Source organism: Urocitellus parryii, chromosome 6 (assembly GCF_045843805.1).
Source record: "Urocitellus parryii isolate mUroPar1 chromosome 6, mUroPar1.hap1, whole genome shotgun sequence".
Lineage (NCBI taxonomy): Eukaryota > Metazoa > Chordata > Mammalia > Rodentia > Sciuridae > Urocitellus > Urocitellus parryii.
In genome coordinates this window covers 83,931,604-83,950,835 of record NC_135536.1, presented here as the reverse complement: position 1 = coordinate 83,950,835, position 19,232 = coordinate 83,931,604, and positions in this window count along the sequence as shown.

The window sequence follows — 19,232 nt, the reverse complement described above, 5'->3', positions numbered from 1 at the left end:
CTTGCCCCCAAAGTATATAACCTGAATCTAATCATGAGAAAAACATCAGACACACACAAATTGAAAGTCATAAGTGTGGATGAAATATTAAAAACATTTTCAAAACAAATGATCAGTACTATTTAAATGTCAATGTATTGAAAGACAAAGTCTATGTCAAATATCAATTAGAATATTAAGGACATCTAACACTATAAACACAATGTAGAATTATGAATAGATGGTGTCCTATAGAAGACAGTGGGAAAATGGACAAAATTTGAATAAGATCTACAGATTAATAGTGTTGAGTGAACGCTAATTTTTCTGGTTTCAATAATTATTTTATGTTTTGTGAGATTATAATAGTAGGGGAAGCTGGAGAAAAGATACTCAAAACTTCTATATTCTTTTAGGAACTTCTCATCTGAAATTATGTCAGAATACGAAGTTCACAAATAAAAAATGTTTTGAAAATGGATATATGCTTCAGAAATAGGTAAATCTAGCTTTGAATCCTGGTTTTACAAAAGGGTGATTTGAGACAAAATATTTACTTTACTTTTGTATTTAATTTAAATTGAAGTTTGCTTTTATCCAGCTAGGATAGAGATGTGTTTATTTTGCAGTACATTAGTAGTTAAATGAGATTTTTAAAAAATTCCCTAACAGTGCTTGACACAAAGTTTACATTGAATAAATCATAATTAACAAAGTTTTATGATGTGGATGTTGGGGGAGAGGAAAACTGTTACAACATTTTGACAATAATATGGTTCTGCATGCTCTTACATTACTTCTTCAAGTCCATGAATACACATGATTACAAAGAATTAAGTATGTTTCCAAAATATGCAATTAAAATATTCCATGGAAATTTTATTGCATAAAGGCTGTAGACTTGGATCTAAAAGAATAATATGAGGAGTCCTAGAGCTAGATTAAATTGGCCTAATATAGTATGAGCTGTATTTTGGGACATGATAATATAAACAGAGAATCATGGCCTTGTCATTAAACTCTGGAGACTTAGATTTCACGATTTCCGAATTGGATAATAACACAGTTGCTTGCCAAGTCCTACCCGCAATCTCCCAGTATTGTGCAATCATATGGCAAATACATGGCAGCTTGATTTTAAACATGTATATTTGGATGTGATATGCACTTCTAGGTTTAACAGATTTTTTTTCAGGTGTCAAATTATATTCTCTCTAATAGATCTGACCCTCATGGACTAAAAACCAACTGTTCAAAGTAATGTTGCCCAAGTCCTGGGCTTCCTATTGCTCTTTCTGTATGTAGGTACATACATTCACATATATGTATATATAAAGCATTTATATATTTTATGCACATAAAACACTTAATCTTTTCCAAACATAAGTATCCCCTAATGAGACCCAAGACAAAGCCACAGTAAACAAATGAATGGCATCAATACATATGTCAAAACCTCTTGTAATTATGAAAAATTTTTAAAATTAAGATCACCTTATATTATGCTAAGCACTCTATATCATCCATTTTTCTTATTTGTATTGATCACAACTTATAAATATTATAAGGAACCAACGTGAATATGTACCTTGCTCTTGAAATGTGTGTAAATTATTTTAATGAGATTTGTGCATATAAACAATACCATCTATTTCTATTTCTCAAAGCCAGTTCATTTGGATACTAAACTAAAAGAAAAACAATAATGTTAGTAATAATAAAAACTATGAATAATTTTTTTTTTACTATAGCTGGGAAGAAACTGAGAAACAAAATTCAATCCTATCAGAAAGTCCCATGCATCTGATTTGAAAATACAGGTTTCTAATCTCAGTTCAAAATATTTCTCCCCAAACCTTTCTGCACCTGGGCTTGTAGGAAGGAAGCACTCTATGAGGAGTAGCTGCAGGTTTTAAGAACAGCTTTCAGCTATGAAATCCACATTTAGCTATTCATCTTTGTGGCCAGGAATGGAAGAAAATTCTCAAGTACCTTCAGGGGCTTTATAGATATTTTTCCTTCAACTCAGTATTTCTAGTCTTCATAAAACAAGAGTGCCGAGAATGACATAGTGAAGTAGTCAGTTTATTCCAAATGCTGAAGTGCTTATTCCACCTTGCATTTTACAAGTTTACAATTTCGGAGCCATTTGAACTACTCATTGGCTCAGTGGTGCAATATTTTTTTAAAGTTATTTCTGACCGTAACAGACACTTTTAGACCCATAGTGATGAGCAAGCCCCAGAGGCAAAATACAATAAAGATTTAAGGGCTGTTCAATGAAACACCGAGGCTTCATTGTGGAGAGTTGAACAGAAGTGGGAGGGCTAGCCTGGTATTGTGATTATTCTTGACAATACCGTGGTTTGTTTTATTTTCAATTTATGCCAGCACTTTGGGGCACTGGGAAGTAGGATCCAAAGAAAGATATGCTTTCATCTGTGATGTGAAAGTTTTTTGTTTGTGTGCTGTTGTTCCTTTTTGATTTGGTAAACAAATTGTATTTGAAGCTGATAAAATATCCAGGAACAGAGCTCAAATTACCTCTATTGTTCCTTACCCCAGTCCCTGGTGGTCGACCTTCTGCACACATGAGAAAAAGATGAGATACATTGAATTCCATATTTCAATTATTTTAGCTAAATAAAGAAAACCCAGTTTATTCTATTGCTTATTCTATGTGAGAAAGGAAATGTAATTTATTTCTCATCATGAAGCTTTGAATTTACCACAATGTTATCAGAGATGTTTTGTAGCCACTGAAGATTTCCATCATGGAAGTGCTAGTATTACCTATGATGGCCTTTAACTTTGCCAGATATTTAAACTGCATTATAAACAATTTCATTTAGCTTTCATTTGAGAATCAAGAGTTTTAGTGGTCTTGGGCTCAGCCAAATATTCTGTTATAGATATGTTTTATAGAATCTTTTCCTAGTGAAAGGAATTAATGCTAATTTTCCTATATTCTATAATTAAGCATAATTGTTTTTAAAAAGAAAGAAATTAATGTATTTTCATATTATATAGACATATAAGCTATAAAACACACCCTTTGTGTATAAATATAGATATATTGATGTACATGCATATATGCATACCTTTAATACTGGTTGGTGTTTTTATTTATTCATCTACGTAAGTAAATATGTATACACTTTTGTCACATTTATTGACTTATTGATGATTGCATAGGCTGTGGAATCCTGAGAGTTGGCTTTCCACATGACTATCAAAAATTGTAAATATTGTAATTTTGTAGCAATTATGGAAGTAGAAATGAAGGAGCTCTAAAATCCCAGGAACTATGGTCCCTCACACTTTCTTTCCTCTAGAACTTCAACTCTTCCTATCTCTTTGCTCATCTCCTCCTAGAGAAACACTCAAGGCTGGCTTCTGAACCTTTGTGGGAAAATAAATTTTCATCTTGATTTATTAGTACCCTACTATCCCAAGAATTTCTCTTTTATTCTCTTTACAATCAAACACCCTATATGTGCTAATTTCTCATCTCATTTTCACCCTTACCTTCCTATAATTTATTTTCTCTTTAAAACTGGATGATATTTAGACTTGCTTCTGACACCACCTCTATACTAATGATGTCTAAGAAAATTCGTATTGGCAGGTCCCCCATTAATCCTCATCTTATTTAACCCAGCAGTGGCATTTGACAAAGGGATTGCTTCCTTTCTTGGAACATTTCTTCACTTTGTTTTGGGGATGTTCTACTTTCCCTGGGTTTTCTTCTGCTTCTTTAACTGTTTCTTCTCCATCTCCTTGCCAGATTCCTTTTAAACTCCCAGATTTCTCAACTATTGAGTATCCATGAGCACTCTGTAGTCATCCCCTTCACTGGTAATTTGCAGAACTGTTGTCTGACATCATGATCATGGGCGAAATGGTGAGTTTCATACTCAGTAGCATGAAATCACTCAGTAGATTTCATCTCTTATTTTACCCTTGTTGATCCTGTCCTGTGACAGTGCTTTAAATATCATCTAAACACAAGGGACAAATTTAAATCTCAAGTCTGGATCTCTCATGAATGCCAGGTATTAAACATCTCTTCTTAGGTGTCTAACACCAAAATTAATATAGCCTTTCTAAAACCAAGTTTTGTTTCTTCTTCAATACCTCACTCCATTGCAATTAATGAGAACTCTGAACTTTCCATCAGCTCATGCCAAAAACTTTGCAGTCATTGCTTCTCTTGCTCTTATACATCAAGTCTACTCACAGCAAATACTATTGTTTCTTCAAAATATATCCAGAATTGAACTCTCCTTCTTCCACCTCTACTACCCTGTCTAGCCACCATCATCTCTCTCCAGAATGATCACAATGACCTCCCAACTGATTTCCTATGTTACCCTTGTGCTAGTTCTAATCAATACAAAAACATGGGTCAGATCATACAACACCTCTGCTCAGAACTTTCTAATTGTTTTCTTTCTCAGTTACAGTAAAAGCCAAAGAATCCACGTGGCCCACTAGAATACTTGGCCTGTTCTTCATATCCTACTCATCTCTTCCTCACTCTACTCTAACCTCACTGCTTTTTATCCTCAAACCATTAGCCATGTTCCAGGCTCAGGGCCTTTGCACTCGTTCCCTTCTCCTCCAACACTTGCCTTGAATACCCACATGACTTACTTCCCTACCTGCTCTACACAAATATTCTCTTAAAATCCTCACTGGCCACGTATTCAAGACAGCAGTGCCACCACATCTGTTACCTACATTGGTTTCTGATCAACCCTGACAAGCATTTACATTCCATATGGTCTAGTATAATCATAAGTTGCCTGTCATCGCACCCTTCCCTATCCTTACCCCTAACCTTACAAATTTGTGAGTACATGGATTTTGAGCTTTTTCCTATATCTACTGCTGTAACCTCTAAAACAATTTATATACTTAGAATGTAGATGAATGAACCAATATAGGCATGTAATCTATATTTTTCAGACAGAAATTTTTAATTAGATATTTTATATCCCAATATATGCCCACCCATTCCTGTCACAACTAAATTCACCATTTCACTCAACTCAAACCCCATTTCTGCAAATTATCAGCTAAGTGATGACACTGTGTCCACAATATTTTTTCCTATAAAATAAGGATCAAAATATACTCAAGATTTGTTTCTTCTTTGCTTTTAATCTCTTCTTTTACCAGAGGATAGGGTAAAAATAAAACAAACACCAGTTTTTTGTTTGTTTGTTTGTTTTTCCAGGGGTTGGGGATTGGGGATTGAACTCAGGGGCACTCGACCCTGAGCGATATCCCAATCCCCAGCCCTTTTTTTGTATTTGATTTAGATAGAGGGTCTCACTGAGTTGCTTAATGCCTTGCTGTTGCTGAGGCTGGCTTTGAACTCTCAATCCTCCCTCAGCCTCCTGAGCTGCTAGGATTACAGGCATGTGCTACTGCACCCAGCACCAGCTCAATTTAAAAAGCTTACTTGAGCAACAGAAAGTTTCTAGAACCAGACAGCATTCTAGACCAAAGATAGTACAGAATTTTCCCCACAATAAGGTATACTGATTCCTTCATCTCCTTATAAAGACAATAATCTCACCATTGAGGCTCCATACTCATGATATCCTCTGAACCCAGTGATCTCCCAGAGGTCCCATTTTAAAACACTGGGGATTAGGCTTGAACAAAGCAATTTGTGGAAGACACAAAATTCTGCCTGTAGCTGTAGGTGGGAGTAGGACAGTGGGATGAGAAAAGAGCAGTGAGGGACTTACCACAAAGAAGTTGAAACAGTTCAAGGATAAGCACAAATAATATTGTTTAAAGGAGATTAAGAAGTGGAAATAACCATTCAAAAGAAGATCTGTGAATGAGTATTCAAAAAGCACTGGAGCTAAATAAATTTGGCCTAAACCAGCCTCCATATTTGACTATAAGTTTGGCCCAAAGCAGCCTCTTTACATGGTACACTGTATGCTAGTTCAATGTGTAAACAAATTGTAACCTAACATAAGGGTATGCCCTTGTAACCAAGCAGTTGAGCCTCCAGCCCATCAGAGACTGAACTCAGCCAAAATATGACCACATAGGTATATGCCTGTTACAGCCAATCAGGTTATATCTATGTCTCTTCCTTTGTTATAGCTATAAATATAACCTGATAGTGAATGTAAAACTGTAATGGAGGCCCCATTATAGTCTTTTTGCATTTCAGAATTCAAGAGTTTAAGGTAGCCTTGAATTCTGGCCAGTGATGAAGAATTATTTACCTTCATTCCCATTTATTTCCCCCCCCCCACTCCATTTTTCACTTGAGAAAACCTAGTTTTTAATCAAATTACCTCATTAGCTATATTTTCATATAAATGACAAAGAAAAGATATAATAATTCTATAAATGTACTGCTTTTTCAAATTTCACATTGCCACCTGTGGAAATCTTACAGAAAACTATTAATAATCGAGTCTGATACTGCAGCAGTAAAACTCACAGAATGTATTTATTAGATTTTTCTTCATGTTGCTTCCAAACACTATATTCCATTCTCTATGAATATTATTTTTAACTCTCATAATGTGCAGCATTCATATATGTATGGTTTTAAGGAATAAATTAAAAATAATCAAGAGCAAAAAGAAAAGTTACTTCCATGATTTAAAAAGAGGATAAAAGGGAAAATTGTCCCTCTATGTATCTAGCATACCAGTATGACTCAAGGAAAGCTCATTTTTCTTGACCATGCTTATCATTATATTAAGTGTAAGTATGATAATCCACTTTTCTCTCTGCAATGCAAAGATTTTGTCTTGACTTAGTTCTTTCAGTTTTTATTTAGATTTAAGAAACTCTTGAGGAAAAAATAGACTAAACTATCTTAATGTGATATCCCATATACTTTGCTTTGAAATATTGAGATTACCTTAAGAATCTGAAGACCCTTTGACTTCTTTCTTATCATGAAAAATGAGTTGTATAAAAAAGAAACTATAGTGTGCCATTTATAGCATGCTGAGAATTATTTCCAAAGATAATTTTTCTAATTTTTGAGTGGCATCAGCTGCCTAGGTAAGGCCAAGGGCATTAATTATAGAGAGGATGCTAGGGTGGAATACTTATGTACCTTTCATTGTTATAGAACCTCATTTGGGAGTTAATATCAGTGCTGCCTCCAATACCATTCATCTGACACTTGGTAAATGAGTTGTCAGTAAAGGGGAAAATATATTAATAGTTCAGATCAGTTGAAATGGGTGCTCTTATGTGTTTTACCAGGAAATTCCCCCTTCAGTTAACTCAATATCTTTTCTGACACATTTTTGTTGCACTAAAGTGTCTTTTATAGTGTGTCAGAGTTATGAATACTGATAGACCTTCTCCTAAAGTGCCCCTCAAGTTCACTGCCATTTGCTCATTAGGTTTGGTTTTTATTGCATGTCAGAAAGTGCCTCCTTTTAAGCACCTACTAATAAATGGGAATTGATGAGGACTGTATCTTCAGAGCAGGTGGTAAATTCAAAGGTCTTAAATGAGGAGGTCTGTGAGGCATCTTAGACTAGGGCATGTGCCCGTGGATCTTGATCTGGCATACAGGGAATAGTCTATTTGATGTTAAGATTGAAGAGGCCTACATTCCTAAGCAGTATTTGAAGTTTGAAAATGGAAACAGTTCATTTCCCCATTGATAAAAGGGCATGATAAGCTATTTTTTAAGATGTCTCCTGAACGTTCTTCTATTGCAATTTATTTATCTGAATTGCACAAATTGTAACTTTTACAGGAAGCCTTAATACACTATTTTCAACTCTAATATAAAATGTATAAGGTGAAGGTGTCAGTAGGTAGATGAAGACATAGAGACAAAGAAAATGGTGGTGGTTCCTAAATGGCTGAGCAGGCAGGGAGCTGGTGCTCATGATCCCTCGACCATCTGCAGAATGTGAGGGTGAGGCAAGGGAGGAAAAGGATGGGAGAAAAAAAAGCAATGCTTCTGGCTCAGATACAGATCTCTTGGGCTAAGCATGGCCTGGAAATTCAGCCCTATGCTTCTCAGATCTAGGAAACTTCTGATAACCAGGAGTTCTTCAGAAAGTTGCTATTCAACTCATGGAGATGTTGCTGAACTGGTCTTGGTGAGCATCTATTATAACAGAATAATTTGTGAGTTAAGTTTGCTGATGAAATGAGATCTAGAAGAAAGTTGGTTTTATGTGTTCTGATTGTGGTAATTAATAGTTTGCTGAATCAAAGAGAAGACAGAAAAAGCAATAAGCCAGAAAGGTACAACTATTAACAAAAAAATCATTAGAAAGAGAAGAGAATCTGGGTTGGGGATATAGCTCAGTGGGTAGAGTGTTTGCTTCACATGTACAAGGCCCTGGGTTCAATTCCCAGCATGAGAGAGAGAATCCAGAATTCAGAAATTTCAAATCAGTGTTTCCCAATCATTCTTCTGCCACATTTCATGGTTTGACTATATCTGCGAAGTATTATAAATTTAACATTTTTATTTAAATCATTCTCATCCAGTACAACGGTATATGTGATGTACTAATTTGATCTTTCGTGTTATCTTAAACACACAACTGTTAAAATTAAAAATTTAGAAACCTCTTGTCTACTTTAAATCTTCTCATGTTCTGCCATGGGTATAAGTCGTGTGCTTTGGGGGAGCACTAGGCTAAATAAGAGGGAAATGTCACTCACATATTGTAGAGAGGACCTGTCTAACAGGCACCAGGGAAAGGGATTTCCTATTATTTGTTTGCAATTTAGATCCTGCCTCTTCCAAAAGGATTCAGAGGTGACTTAAAATTAACATATGTATACACTAAGACTGTTAAAAGAAAAAAAATATAAATATGAGAATATTGCAGAAGTAGGAAGCAAATATACTGTCCCTCCAGGCTAAAATAGTTACCATGTTGAGTATTAAATTTAGCTCTGTGCTTTCTTGAAAAGGTCAGCATTATATCTAATTTGCTCTTGGGCTTTATGACCTCTGTTGACCCTTGTTACCTAAGGGAGATACCCATGTGGAAAAATAGAGTGTTCTTTTTCTATGTTAAGAAACACTGAAGTTTCCTAGAATTTCTATTGAAAATTCCACACACCCAGCCATCAGTTTTAAACCTGACAGGTTTTGCTAATAGGAAGAGTGGGAGAGCTGGATCTGTCAAGGTGAGCGGTGTGTGCAGGAGTCGGTGAGGCTTGAAGACGGCCTGGCAGAGGTGAGAGTGCATCTGAGGCTCAATGCCATGAATCTGTGGGCAGCCCTAACTGCCGACTTCTGTGCTGTCATCTCTCTCAGTTGTCTATTGCTGCATAACAATCCACCCCTAAAACTTAGGATAATCAAAATAACAAACTTCATTAATATGTTTTAAGGTCTGTGGGTCGACTGGACTCATTCTGTGAGGTGTTCACTTAAGGTCTGTCATGTACTTATAGGCAGCTGTGAGCTTAGGCTGGAGTCATCTGAAGGTCCCCTGGTCTGGATGTCCAAGAAGGCTCATGTGGCTGGTATGCTGCTGTCAGATGGAAGTTTAGCTAAACTGGGGCAACTAAATCATAGCTTTGTCATATGGCTTCTGCTTCAGAATGAACACTGGGTTCTCACAAGAAATATCCCAAGAGCAAAACATTCCACAAAACCAGGAAACAGAATCAGCCAGTATACTCACCAGCCATGCTTAGAACTAGAGTAGCATCATTTCCGCTATATTTCAATGAAGACAGCAATGACATGGCCCACCCGGGTACAAAGGAGAAATAAACTCAGTGGAAGAATAGCAAGATCACAGTGCAGAAAAGTGTGTGAAATGAAAAATATTAGGAATATCTTTGGAAAAATAATCTACAAACAAACTTCATTAATATGTTCTCTATTACATATTAATATGTAGTCTAGAATCAATGCAGATATAAAGAATACAAACAGGTTATTTGGGGGATATTATTCTAGTCATGGTGTAATGTCAGGTTGGTACAAACTAAGTTGTGGTGACTACAATATGCAAAGAAATTCATTTTGTAATTGTGGTGACAGAAGAGAACACAAGACTAAAATTCTCCTTGCTGCATATTTTATTAGCTATGTTGTTTTGACACAGGATCTGGGCCTCATCTCTCTGTATCTATAAAACAAGAAATCAGGCTTAGATGATCTGTAAAAGTGTTTTTCATTCTTAACAATTAGGAAACTCTCTGCTTGCAGTGGGTCAGAAATTGCTCCTCAATACATTTTGAGCAGGATTTTGTCCTTGGAATCAATAGTTAGCATTAAATACTGTGGAGAAAGTTATTGATGGCATTGATTGTTAGATTAGTCCTTTGGCTCTAGAGTCTTAGAAAGGCATTCCCTAATGATGTTCCATAACATACAAACTTCACATTCTATGTGTTTTACTCTAACTTGAGCTCTAATAAGTAACCTCTGGCATGCTAACAGATGTGGACATTGATTAATTTATTTGTAATCAGAATAACCACCTCTCAATACAGTCAGCTCCCTACACACAGATTCTGTATCCTTGGGTTCAATCAGCTATAGATTGAAAATACTTGAAAATATTCTTCTGTGCTGAAAATGTATAGAAATTTTCTTTGTTGTTTTTCTATAGAGTACAACAACTATATACCATTTACATTGTAGTTGGTATTATAAGGAATTGGAGATGATTTAAAGTAAATGGAGGGAACTACATAGGTTATATGTAAACATTATGCCATCTTATATAAGAAACTTGAACATCTGTAGGTTTTGTTATCTACAGGAGGTCCTAGGATGAATCCACTCTGGATACTGGGGGATGGCTCTACTGGTTTTTAAATCTATTGCCATTTATTAAGCTTCTTCAGATATAAACAAATTATACTCAAGTCTACAACCATAAATAGCTACATGTAAAGTCCTATTATTATTAAATGAGATAATGCATTATATGTGATGGTTGAGTCTAACTGCATATAAAAGAGGACAAAAATAATTCATCTTTCTGCTTTGAAGGAAAAAAAATATGAATAGCACACAAACATGTGCTCGGTGATCTACCCAGGTATCATAGGACCTTGGAGCTGTGGTGAATCCTATGTGTTTTCACCAAGTGGGCAAACCAAGACAGAGAGGGAAGGAAATATAAAATGGCCAGATATTGTCTGGAAAGAGATGACAGAGAAGTTTAACATAGGATATAAGACTTGTTAACTTTTTGCATAATGACAAGTTTAAACAATAGAACCAACTTGCATTTTTATAAATAAACCACTTCCTGGACTTTGAGTTTCTCAAATAAAACTCCTGAATGTCAGTACATCTCATTCCAGTCATGGAGAACTGCCTCCTTTTTGAACACTGCCTTTCATTTATCTCCAGCAAAGTGGAAGAACAGTTTATAGCATATTCAAATTCTCTACTTAAATTCTGCTTGACAATGTGGCAATTTTAACAACTTTTTAACACACCACCATTTGTATCACTACTTTTGGTATACAAGTTAAAAACCTCTCCAGACCAGAAGGGTGTCACTTAAAGGAGAGAAGAGAGAAGTGTCTACCTTCTTGAATACATTATTTTCTTTTGAAAATTTTTTCAATAAAGTTCAAGAATGTTCATATCACCTCCATATATTTTTAAATTTCAATTTTGTCAATCAAGAAGACAGAACATTATAATTTATTTTTGAAGAACCAAAAAAATAAAAGTCACCATTTTTTCCAGGTATGGCTGATACAGAATATTATGAAAATGTATGTCTTGACAATGTCCAAAAGTCAAAATTAAACTGTTCTTTACAAGTTGATTGATATTTTAACAGTAATAATGTAACATTTTTACTTACTAAGGGAACATAAGTAAATTTTAATGCAGGACTTAGGAAGCAGCATAGTACTATTTTGTGCTCAGAAATCTGAATCCAGATTCTGTACCTCTTACAATATTTATCCAAAGTCACATAGCTAATATCTGATTTTTATCTTGTGTGCACAACGGAGATCATACCTACCTTGTAAAATTGTTTTGAGTAATTGAATGAGATGATATAAGGAAAGAGCTGATTCAGTTGATGCTTACACACAATCCTTTTCTACAAGTTGTTTTCCTCTTGACATTCCTGTTTTAATAAAGAAATCTGAGTAATTTGGTTCAAATCATGTTTCCTGAAACACATAATTAAGGGGAAAACCCTCAAGGCTACCTAATTTTTAAGTAGCCTAAAAATAAAAATTTGGCAATTGCTTCTTTTCTTGCCCTAACTATTCAATTATTGCATTACTCAAATCTTCTCCAAAGTCCTACTGTCCATGACTGCAATTTCTATTCCAACATTTTAGAACTTATGTTAATAAATATATTACAAAGGAAAATGTTAATTTTAGCATTCAGTCAAGACACTAGCAGAAAGCAAGGGTTCCTATTCCTTGTTCCCAGGATACCAAGCCTTGTGGCATCATGCTACATGTTGTCATATAGTTAGTTCTCTAGCCATCTATTCATAACAATAGCTTTGAACCTGTGTTCATGTACACAGCTGGGCTTGTGTTTAGGCACAGTTCTAAATAATCTTGATCAGATAGCCCCGTTCATTTATCTGGTTTCAGCCTAACTATAGATATACAAATGGCTATGGCTTACTGTATCTGAGGACACTGAGGTGCAGCTTGCTTGTACACAAGGAATTCACTTAAAATTGTGTGTGAATGGATTGGTTAAAAGCATTAGAATCACAGAATTTCCAACCTAATAGTTTTTTTTTTTTAATTTACAAAGCAAAAAATAAAAAGTAGGGGCTATGGCTGTAGCTCAATGGTAGAGCACTTGCCTCTCATGTGTGAGGCCCTGGGTTCGATCCTCAGCACCACATAAAAATAAACAAAGAAATATTTAAAAAATAAATAAATAAATAAAAAGTAGTAGAGGTCTCTTTGTTACTTCTAAAGTTAGTAAGGAAATGAGCAGAAAGATCAAGAGGAAGAGACTCCTAGAGTCTTTCTCCGTATACTAGTGATCCCAGAAATAGCCTCATCTTCTCTATAGATCAGACATCCTCTTTCAGGAGTTGCATCTTTCTTCTGAATTATAACTAATAATCCTAAAAGTTGCCATTGAAGTTTTCAACTTTGCCTGTTGTCCTTTGTTTTTGTTATTGTCTTTGTTATCTGAAATTTCAAGCTTAAAATTGAAAGACATTTCTTAGAATATTTGATATCGGAATCCCAAGGAAATGTTAGTAAATTGCCTTATCCTCCCTAGTCAACATAAAGAAAACCATTTAGTGACAAACTACTGTAGATATCTTAGGATAGGAAATGAGTTTTCCTAGTTATCTCATCCTGAGGTGATATCTTTACAATGACAACATTATTAAAATCTAATTTTTTTGTTTTGCTGATATATGCATGTAGTCTACATGCAGATGAGTTTTACTGGGCACAGAACACAAATCATACCTGATAAGAAAAACTGCTGATTAAGGAGCCATATTTGATAGCAATTAACCAGTACACTAGATCCTCTCTTCATTTTACAACTTAACCAGTTCTCATGGCATTGATACCACTAAAGATACTCACAGTTTCCCTGTTATTCTGACACCAACATGTGTTTAGGATTCAGATCCCATTCAACACTACAAATGGAGACAAAAATAAAGGAACTTCTACTCTGGTTAAATAATTAAAATAGGATATATATATATATATATATATATATATACACACACACACACACACACACACACACACACACACACAGACAAAGGAGTTTTGTTCAGTCATGAAGAAGAATGAAATTATGCTATTTGCAGGAAAATGGATGGAACTTGAGAATACTATGCTAAACAAAATAAGTCAAACTCAGAAAGTCAAGGGTCCTGTTTTACCTTAAAAGTGAAAGCTAGAGAGGAAAAAGGAAAAGAAAGATGGGGTCAATCTCATGAAGATTGAATGAAGATCAGTAAAGTAGAGGAATAGTTCTGGGGGAGAAAGGTGAGGATGGAAGAGGGAAATACTAGGGAATTATATCCAAATTATATTGTTGTAGTGTGTGCATGTATGAATATGTGAAAAATTCCACCATTATGTACAATTATAACACACTAATAAAAAAAAAACATGGGGAAAACTACTAAAGTAACAATATTTTCCTAACATGAACCTATAACACAGGTCAGGGCAGCTGTAATAACCTTAATACCACTAGCTTAACAATTGTACACATGTGACCCCACCTGCTGTCTACTGACCTTGTATGGGAGATACATATGTGCCACAACTGATTAGCAATCAGAGCTGAAGGCAGAACCCTACATTTTGAATTTTGTTAGAGGAGTGTTTCATGAAGCTTATTTAATTCTCAGGCTTATGGCATTAGGTCTTTACATTTCATAAAGCAGAATTTAAAATATTTGACATTCTCAGATACTGGACCAGAAGAAAATGAAAGGTATTCACTACTCTGGGCATGAATTATTCTATTTCCAGAAGAATCTTAAATTGTCATTGATCTTAGAACATTTTCATCTTAAAAGCTTGTATACCTATGTAAGCTGATATATTTTTTGTACTTCTATATTCTATTCCAAACTCAGCCACAAAAGTAACCTTTTGGCAAAAATGGTTTAGGTTCAGCAAAATAACAAATAAAATTTGCAACAGAAATAAATATTTTTCCCTTTTCCTTTTAATACTCTGCCTATTCTGGGAAAAAATAGAACCCGCATGGCTCTAATTCATATATTCTTAATGAGGCGAGATATTTTGTCCACAGTCTGCTATCCAAAAATGCTTTTGACATTCTTGAATAGGTTTCTTTTCTCCTTGTCTTCCAAGTCTGCAGTGATCTAAATCCAGAAGAATTTTCTAATTTAGTGGATCTCAAATAGTAAGGGAGTCCTTTTAGTTTATAACTTGGGTAAAATGTATACTCTTGTTGCTCACGTTTTAATCAAAGCATTTATGGCCTGATTATTTAAATACATTTTCAAATCTTGGTGAATTGTGTAGTTTTATTTTGATATGAAAAGAGAAAAGAACTCTTGAATACAAGAAAGTACTTCCTGGTTCGTATCAGAGTACAGATTAAATAATCACAACCTTCTTTTTACTATTTGACTCTTCTTTAGATAATTTAATGTTGATTCCCAGAGTCACTTTTTCTGTAAGCTTCATCAAAACCATGATGTGTCTTTTCCCATATTAAATATCACGTATGACTTCATATAGAAAAGTTGGCTTTCCCTGAGCATGCCACTATAATCACACACATCTAGTCCCTATTTCCTAGCTATGATTTTCTTTTGAAAATAAAAAGATGTAAATTGTGATGAAAGTCACATACATGGATGACAGTCTGCAGCCCCATTTACTTGAAAATACCATGCAACATGCAAAGTCTCATGAAATAGCCCATAAGAAGTACTACATGCAAAGGACAGCCATGGAGGATCCAGCTGGATCACTAAAGCATGAAGAGAAACTATTTTCTAGAAAAGTAGTTTCCCCAACCTTAATCTTTATGTCAAATGGACTGAATCCACGTCAGATAAACAGAATTATCTCTAAAGGGAACTTCTCGTATTGTTGTTCTAGTTTGTCTCATCATCTGACAAAATTCAGTATGCTCCACCCCACACTCATCTATGGTAAGGTGTTATGTTCTTTAAAAATGTCAATGACCTTGGAAAGGGTGTGAAGAAATAAGGCATTGAAATACTGAGGAATAATTTGGATGTTGGAGCTCAGGGGTCTGGGTTTGAAACCTCCAAGTGCATTGTACAACATTTTCTCTTTGGATACACTGCCTGACCTCTCTGTGCCTCCATTTACTCAAATAAAAGTTTATAAATAGGAAAGACTTGAATACCTGTTGTAGAGTTAAGTAAATTAATACCTACAAAGTAAATGCACCTCCTTCACAAAGCTCATTTATTTCTATCTCTGTATCTTTCCAGACTCCTCTAATTGCATCTGGTCAATTCTTACACAATTGAATCTTCAAAACCAGGCTACATGTCTGTCTCTTTCAGAAAGAGCTACCGGGTTAATCCAGATTAGCTCTATTCTATTTGAATTTTACCTGAGAATTCAAGTAGTGATTAAACTATTTTATGGGGATTTATTACTTTAAAATAAATAATAATTTTATATTTGTCATTCCTATCTCTCCAAAGACAAAATCAGCTCAAGAGAACTATTTTATTTTTATTTCTTACTTCATCCAATCTGTCTTTACTACATATGAACCTATATAGCAATGATTCAAATTCCTAGTTCACTCATTTCTTGAAAAAGGAAAAGTTACAAAAAGATTTTTTTTGGCTTTGTAATTAAAATTGTGGTAAAATTGACATAAAAATAATTTAAGATAGTAAATTTTGTGAGGTGTACAGTTGGGTGGTGTTAAATATTTTCCCCTTGTGCAACCAATCTGCAGAACTTTTTCATCCTGTAAAACAAACTCTGTACCTATTAAACAGCTGTCATTTTTTTCCAATCTCTGGCAACCATCATTTTATTTTCTGTTTCTATTAGTTTTTGCTATGCTTAAATACTATATATTTATACCTGTATGAGGTATCTATCTTTTGGTGATTGGCTTACTTCAATTAGCAGATGTCCTCAGGGTTCATCTACATTAATGATAATCCTTCCTTTTCAAGGAAAAATAATATTCCATTGTACACCACATTTTGCTCATCTTTTTTTTTTTTTTTTTTTTTTTTTTTTTATTGTTGGTCATTCAAAACATTACATAGTTCCTCATACATCATATTTCACAGTTTGATTCAAATGAGTTATGAACTCCCAATTTTATCCCGTATACAGATTGCTGTATCACATCAGTTACCCTTCCATTGATTGACATATTGCCTTTCTAGTGTCTGATGTATTCTGCTGTCTGTATCATTCTCTACTATCCCCCCTCCCCTCCCCTCCCCTCCCCTTTTCTCTCTCTACCCCTTCTACTGTAAATCACTTCTTCCATTTGAATTATCTTGTCTTACCCCTCCTTTCCTCTTATATGTCATTTTGTATAACCCTGAGGATCGCCTTCCATTTCCATGCGATTCCCCTTCTCGTTTCCTTTCCCTCCCACCTCTCAACCCTGTTAATGAAAATCTTCGTCTCAAGCTCTTCGTCCCTACCCTGTCCTTGTTTCCTCCCCTTATATCAGAGGAGTCATTTGGTATTTGTTTTTTAAAGATTGACTAGCTTCACTTAGCATAATCTGCTCTAATGCCATCCATTTCCCTCCAAATTCTATGATTTTATCATTTTTAAATGCAGAGTAATACTCCATTGTGTATAAATGCCACATTTTTTTAATCCATTCATCTATTGAAGGGCATCTAGGCTGATTCCACAATCTTGCTATCGTGAATTGTGCATATATAGACTTTACCACCCAACATCAAGTAGTTACACTTTTTTTTCAGCAGCACATGGAACCTTCTCAAAAATAGACCATATATTATGTCACAGGGCAACTCTTAGACAATATAAAGGGGTAGAGATAATACCATGCATCTTATCTGATCATAATGGAATGAAACTGAAAATCAATGATAAAAGAAGAAAGGAAAAATCAAGCATCACTTGGAGAATGAACAACAGGTTGCTGAGTGACATATGGGTTATTGAAGACATCAAGGAGGAAATTAAAAAATTCCTAGAGTTAAATGAAAACACGGACACAACATATCGGAATCTATGGGACACATTGAAAGCAGTCCTAAGAGGAAAATTCATTGCTTGGAGTTCATTCCTCAAAAAAAGAAAAAACCAACAAATAAATGATCTCATACTTCATCTCAAAATCCTAGAAAAAGAGGAGCAAAACAACAGCAAAAGAAGTAGAAGGCAAGAAATAATCAAAATCAGAGCTGAAATTAATGAAATTGAAACAAAAGAAACAATTGAAAAAATTGACAAAACTAAAAGCTGGTTCTTTGAAAAAATAAATAAAATTGACAGACCCTTAGCCATGCTAACGAAGAGAAGAAGAGAGAGAACCCAGATTACTAGCATACGGGATGAAAAAGGCAATATCACAACAGACACTTCAGAAATACAGAAGATAATCAGAGACTATTTTGAAGCCTTATACTCCAATAAAATAGAAGATAGTGAAGGCATAGATAAATTCCTTAAGTCTTACGATCTGCCCAGATTGAACCAGGAGGATATAGACAACCTAAACAGACCAATAACAATAGAAGAAATAGAAGAAACCATCAAAAGACTACCAACTAAGAAAAGCCCAGGACCGGATGGGTATACAGCAGAGTTTTACAAAACTTTTAAAGAGGAACTAACACCAATACTTTTCAAGCTATTTCAGGAAATAGAAAAAGAGGGAGAACTTCCAAATTCATTCTACGAGGCCAACATCACCCTGATTCCGAAACCAGACAAAGACACTTCAAAGAAAGAAAACTACAGACCAATATCTCTAATGAACCTTGACGCAAAAATTCTCAATAAAATTCTGGCGAACCGGATTCAAATACATATCAAAAAAATTATACACCATGATCAAGTAGGATTCATCCATGGGATGCAAGGCTGGTTCAATATACGGAAATCAATAAATGTTATCCACCACATCAATAGACTAAAAAATAAGAACCATATGATAGTCTCGATAGACGCTCATCTTTTATCTATAGATGGTATTATGGTTTTGATAGGAGATGTCCCCCAAAAGCTCACATGTGAGATAATGCAAGTTTCAGAAGAGAAATGGCTGGATTCTGAGAGTTTTAACCTAATTAGTGAATTGATTCCTGATAGGATTAACTGAGTGGTAACTGGAGGCCTGGGGGCGGGGGGCGGCTGGAGGAAGTGTTAATTAGGGGTGTGGCTATAGTATGTATATTATTATTATATATATATATATGAGAGAGAGAGAGAGAGAGAGAGAGAGAGAGAGAGAGAGAGAGAATGAATCTGGAGAGTGGAATCTCTCACTCTGTTCCCTAATCATCATGATGTGAGCTACTTCCCTCTGCCACCCTTTCCTGTCATGATGTTCAGCCTCACCTCAAGCCCTGAGAAATGGAGCCGGCCTTCTGTGGACTAAGACCTCTGAAACCGCAAGCCCTTGAGTAAACTTTTCCTCCCCCATGGTTGTGCTCATCAGATCCTTTAGTCACAGCAGGGAAAAGGTGACTAAAACAGATGGACAATTGACTGGCTATCAATGTGAACATGTACATTTATCTTTCAATTATTCAATTGCTTTCAATTATTTTAGATATATACCTACA